Below are 5,846 nucleotides of genomic sequence, written 5' to 3'. Positions count from 1 at the left end.
TCTACGGGACTACGTGTGGTGACCACGGGTAACGGGGAATCTGGGTTCGATTCCGGAGAGGGAGCCTGAGAAACGGCTACCACATCCAAGGAAGGCAGCAGGCGCGCAAATTACCCATTCCCGACACGGGGAGGTAGTGACGAAAAATATCGGTGCGAGGCCCCGTTTGAAGGTTTCGGGACCGAAATGAACTCAATCTACGTCCGTGGGTGAGGACCCATTGGAGGGCAAGTCTGGTGCCAGCAGCCGCGGTAATTCCAGCTCCAATAGCGTATGTTAACGTTGCTGCAGTTAAAAAGCTCGTAGTTGGATCCGGGGACGGGTCCCGGCTGCCGGGCCTCTGCCCGTCCGGACTTCGCGGTGGGAAGCTGCCCCTCTCCGGGGGGGTTGGGGACCCCCCGCGGGTCTCTGGGTGGAGGTCGCGGGACCTTGTCCCTACTCATCCGGTGTCCTCTGCTCCCTTCCTCCGCGGAGAGGCCCTTAGCTGGGTCGTCCGCCGCGGTTGAATACGTGGGGGGCGGAAGGGTCCGGTGCGTTTACTTTGAACAAAACAGAGTGCTCAAAGCAGGCCGAAGCGTGCCTTGAATGGACTGAGCTAGGAATAATGGAATAAGGCCTTCCCATGGGGGGCGAGTCGGAGCTCTTCGGCGAGGCGGCCGGGCGGGGCCGTTTTCTGGCCGCCGCACGGTTCCCCGAGCCGGGGGGGTATCCGACCGCTCTCTTGGTCCTATTTCGTGGGTTTGACGGACCAAAGGTCATGATTAAGAGGGACGGCCGGGGGCATTCGTACCGCACCGAGAGAGGTGAAATTCGTAGACCGGTGCGGGACGGACAAAAGCGAAGGCATTTGCCAAGAATGTTTTCATTAATCAAGAACGAAAGTCGGAGGATCGAAGACGATCAGGTACCGTCGTAGTTCCGACCGTAAACTATGCCGACCCGCGATCCGGCGGCGTTGGGTTAACGACTATGACCCGCCGGGCAGCGTCCGGGAAACCACGAGTCTTTGGGCTCTGGGGGGAGTACGGTTGCAAAGCTGAAACTTAAAGGAATTGACGGAAGGGCACCACCAGGAGTGGAGCTTGCGGCTTAATTTGACTCAACGCGGGGAACCTAACCCGGCCCGGACACGGTAAGGATTGACAGATTGACGGCTCTTTCTCGATTCTGTGGGTGGTGGTGCATGGCCGTTGGTAGTTCGTGGAGCGATTCGTCTGGTCAATTCCGGTAACGAACGAGATCCCATCCTTTAAGTAGTTACACGGCCCCTCTCCTGGGTCGGACTCTATCCCCGAAGGTCCCCGTTCGCGGGGGGTCCCCATCGGGGTGGGGGTGTTGGGGGTTTCGGCGGGGGTCCGGTTCTACCCCGGATCGGTTCGGGGAGGTGATGCGGTTGACGGGGGTTCAGTTCTGCGTCGAGTGGGTGGCTCCGGCCTCTCCCCTTCGCGTTCGGTTCCCTCCCCGATGCCGTCCGCACCTCGTTCCGCTCTCCGGGTGTGGGTTGTCCGTCCTTCGCCTTCGCCTTCCCTCTCCCCTCCCCGGTGCCCTCCCGCTTACCGCGGGCCTGAAGGTTGGGGTTCGCCCGGTGGGAATCAGCGGTCGGTGGCTAAACTTCTTAGAGCGATTTGTGGCACAGAAGCCACTTGAGAAATGGAGCAATAACAGGTCTGTGATGCCCTTAGAAGTCCGGGGTCGCACGTGAGCTACAATGGCTGGTTCAACATGTAAGTTACCCTACGCCGAGAGGTGCGGGCAATCCTATGAACGCCATTCCCCGCTGGGGACAGGGGATTGCAACTATTCCCCTCGAACGAGGAATTCCAAGTAGGCGCGGGTCACCAGCCCGCGTCGATTAAGTCCCTGCCCTTTGTACACACCGCCCGTCGCTACTACCGATCGGATGCCTCGGTGAGGTCCTCGGACCGTCCCCGGGGCGGCCCTCGAACGGGGGTCGCCTCCGGGCGATGGGAAGTCGATCGAACCCGGACATCTAGAGGGAGTAAAAGTCGTAACAAGGTTTTCGTAGGGGAACCTGCGGAAGGATCAATAACGGTGACCTGGCCGCGGTCGGCGCCCGCCGTCCGTGCCGGTTGTCGAGTCGGACTCGAGAGGCCGAACCTCCCCCCCGGCGGGTACCTTCAAGGTATGGACCGCAGAAGCCTCGTACCTTTCGTCGTCGGCCGACGTGAGTCTCTCCCCCCTCCGGGTGGGTGGACGTAGCGAGCCGGCTTCGGAACTCGGGGTTATGCGAGGACCGCCTTAGGTGCATAGGTACCCCGGTCCGCCCCTCCCGTTCGCGGGGGGAAGAGTGGCGCCGGAGCCGCCCGCCGGGTAGTTAAACCCAAAAAACCATTGATCGTTGAAGGCTTGATTGTGCGTGCGCGAGTCAAAGGGGCTTACTCACCCCCAGGGCGTTGGCCGGTGCTCGCCGGCCTCGGTGGGATCTCCCTGAACCCATCCCCCCGGCACAGGGGGCGGTGGTGGACGGGAGCGTACCGCCGGGCGAAACTCTTTCCCCTCACGGGGTTAGAGCGGAGCTTAAGAGCGCATGCAAAATACCCCCGATGTTGGCTTCGCAGAGACGGACCGTATAATAGTCTAAGGCCGGTGCGCGAGTTGAAGGGGCCTCACGAACCCCGGATGCGTTTATAAACACCCGAAAGGAGACGGCCGGTGCCCGCCGGTCCTGACTAGGTGGGATCTACCCAGCGCCTTCCCCTAAGCGGGGACTTGGGAGCGTACCACCGGGCCTCGCTCATACCCTCCGGGGTGGAGAGCTTGGCTTTGAGCGCACGCCTGAATGCCTTAGACCGGGACCCGTAACGCAGCGAACCAAACCCCTGGGCCTCGCCGGGAACGGCGGGTGCCTAGACCCCGGTCTCCTAAACCACGTAAGTCTCGGGCACCTACTCGGGCGATCGTCCCCCGGGCCGTAACTCCTCGGTCCGGTGGTGACGCCCAGGTTCAATGACCTTTCCCCCCCTGCACGGGGGTGGAAGGCACCCGGCTTGAAATATATTGGCAAAAATTGTCTCTTGTTCGAATGGCTTCCTTCGCCCGGCCTGTAACGGGCCGGGCACAAACCCGAATACGACTCTTAGCGGTGGATCACTCGGCTCGTGCTTCGATGAAGAACGCAGCCATCTGCGTTAACTAATGTGAATTGCAGGACACAGATCATCGAAATTTCGAACGCATATTGCGGCCGCGGGGGTCCATCCCGCGGCCACGCCTGTCTGAGGGTCGCTTTACCCATCGATCGGTCTCCGCGCCCCCGCTGAGAGAGAGAGACCGCGGCTGGAAGCTCGCAGGGCCTGAAAACGGCCCTTCGTCTTCCCAAACGAAGACTCGGTTCCGAGCCAGTCCACGCGGCCCGTGTTGCGAGAGAGCTCCGTACAGGGAACGGAGGGAGAGCCGAGTAGGTCCGGGTCCACGTCCGTTACGGTCTCTCCCCGAGTCCCGAGCGGGGCTCCGCGCAGTCGGACGCGGGGGTGGCGAGTGCCGATTAAACCCAGCGAGCGGGCGAGTGAGCGGGCGGGCGAGCGGCCGGGGTGGGGGGGAAGGTGTCGCGGAGTTCGGTCTCGTGCCGGGCTCTCGCCCCTCGCCCCTAGCCTTCGGCCCTCCGCCTCCGCCCTCGCCCCCGCATAAGAAACCTCTGTGTGCGGCCTCAGATCAGACGAGACGACCAGCTGAACTTAAGCATATCAGTAAGCGGAGGAAAAGAAACTAACAAGGATTCCCTTAGTAGCGGCGAGCGAACAGGGAAGAGCCCAGCGCTGAATCCCACTTTCCCCTGACCGGGGTTGGCCGGGAAATGTAGCGTACGGAAGTCCGTAAGATCCGTCTCGGTGCGGACGCGGGACCAAGTCCTCGCGAACGTGGCTTCTTCCCATAGACGGTGAAAGCCCGGTAGCGAGTCCCGCGTTCCCGCCCGGGTAGGTCGGGCTTCTCGGAGTCGGGTTGCTTGGGAATGCAGCCCAAAGCGGGTGGTAAACTCCATCTAAGGCTAAATACCGGCACGAGACCGATAGCGAACCGAGTACCGTGAGGGAAAGTTGAAACAGGACTTTGAAGAGAGAGTTCAACAGAGCGTGAAACCGTTGAGAGGTAAACGTACGGGGACCGAGAAGACTGCCCCGGGGGATTCAGCCGGGCGGACGGCCCCGCGCTCGTCGGGTTCCGCGGTCGGGGGTGCGAGCGTATCCGGGCGAGAGGGGTGGGGTGCCGACTCCACCGCTCCCCGCTTCGGCTCTGCGCTTCGCCTCTGGACTTCGGGCCTGTCGGGCGTACGGAGGTCCGGCCCCGCCCGGTGTACTTTCCCCGCGTGGTGGTGAGTCGCGACCGGCTCCGGTTAGGCTTGGAAGGGCCCGAGGGTGAAGGTAGGTCCGTCCGGAGAAGGGAGTCCCCACGCGGCCCCCGGACACGGGCGTTCCGCTACAGCCCCTCGCTCCGACTTCGCCGATAACGCCGGGGCCGTGGAGCAATGTCCTTTCCGCGTTCTCCCCTCCTCCGGGATGGGGATGGGGGCCCCCCCCGATCGTTCGGTCGAAGCGGGCCGGCTGGGCTGTCCTCAGCCCCGGGCTAGGCCCGCTACGGCGATGCGGGGGGCGATCCAGGCCCACAGCACCCGAACGCCTAAGGTCAGCGGCTAAGTTCGGACCCCGAACGACCCGTCTTGAAACACGGACCAAGGAGTCTAACGCGTATGCGAGTCGAAGGGACCAGAACCCCCGGAGGCGCAACGAAGGTGAAGGCCGGCGCGCGTCGGCTGAGGTGGGATCCGTCCTAACCCTCCGAGGGGGCGGGCGGCGCACCACCGGCCTGCTCTTCCCACGTGCGGAGAGCGGAGCCAGAGCATACGCGGTGGTACCCGAAAGATGGTGAACTATGCCTGGGCAGGGCGAAGCCAGGGGAAACCCTGAGTGGAGGCCCGCAGCGGTCCTGACGTGCAAATCGGTCGTCCGACCTGGGTATAGGGGCGAAAGACTAATCGAACCATCTAGTAGCTGGTTCCCTCCGAAGTTTCCCTCAGGATAGCCGGCGCCGAAACTTCAAGTTTTATCCGGTAAAGAAATGACTGGAGGCCGCGGGGCCGAAACGGGCCTCGCCCTACTCTCAAACTTTAAATGGGTAAGAGGCCCGGCTCGCAGGCTTGGAGCCGGGCATGGAATTGACGGTGCCGAGTGGGCCACTTTTGGTAAGCAGAACTGGTGCTGCGGGATGAACCGAACGCGCGGGTTAAGGCGCCCGACGCAGACGCTCATCAGACCCCAAGAAAGGTGTCGGTTGATATAGACAGCGGGGCGGTGGCCATGGAAGTCGGCATCCGCTAAGGAGTGTGTAACAACTCACCTGCCGAATCAACTGGCCCTGAAAATGGATGGCGCTGGAGCGTCGGGCCCATACCCGGCCGTCGCTGGCGGTACTTGTCTCCCACCCCCCCCAAAAGCCAGCGAGAATGAGAGAGAGAACCGAGACTCATGGGACCGTATGCCGCGACGAGTAGGAGGGGCGCCGCGGTGGCGCAGAAGCCTTTGGCGCGAGCCTGGGTCGAGCCGCCGCGGGTGCAGATCTTGGTGGTAGTAGCAAATATTCAGATGAGAACTTTGAAGGCCGAAGTGGAGAAGGGTTCCACGCCGACAGCGCTTGGCCGTGGGTTAGTCGGTCCTAAGGGATAGGCGAGCGCCGTTCGGAAAATGCTGGGGCGATGGTCTCGTCTGCCTCGCGCTGACCGAAAGGGGATCGGGCCAATATCCCCGTACCTGGGATTGGTGGAGATCGAGCCGCCGAGAGGCGCTCCCGTGGCGGTAACGCAAACGAACCCGGAGACGCCGGTGGGGACCCCG

General features: G+C 62.8%; 1 non-coding gene and 1 pseudogene across 1 annotated transcript; both read left to right on the top strand.

Moving 5' to 3' along the window:
- Positions 1 to 3,092: 3,092 nt before the first annotated feature.
- On the top strand, positions 3,093 to 3,246 carry LOC136679821 (5.8S ribosomal RNA). The gene has a single exon (XR_010796605.1). It is a non-coding gene; the product is annotated as a 5.8S ribosomal RNA (ribosomal RNA).
- Positions 3,247 to 3,662: 416 nt separating this feature from the next.
- LOC136679868 (28S ribosomal RNA) overlaps positions 3,663 to 5,846 on the top strand; it is a 4,635-nt pseudogene continuing 2,451 nt past the window's right edge.

The sequence above is a fragment of the Hoplias malabaricus genome, chromosome Y, assembly GCF_029633855.1.
Source record: "Hoplias malabaricus isolate fHopMal1 chromosome Y, fHopMal1.hap1, whole genome shotgun sequence".
NCBI lineage: Eukaryota > Metazoa > Chordata > Actinopteri > Characiformes > Erythrinidae > Hoplias > Hoplias malabaricus.
This window is presented reverse-complemented; position numbering and strand designations above follow the sequence as displayed.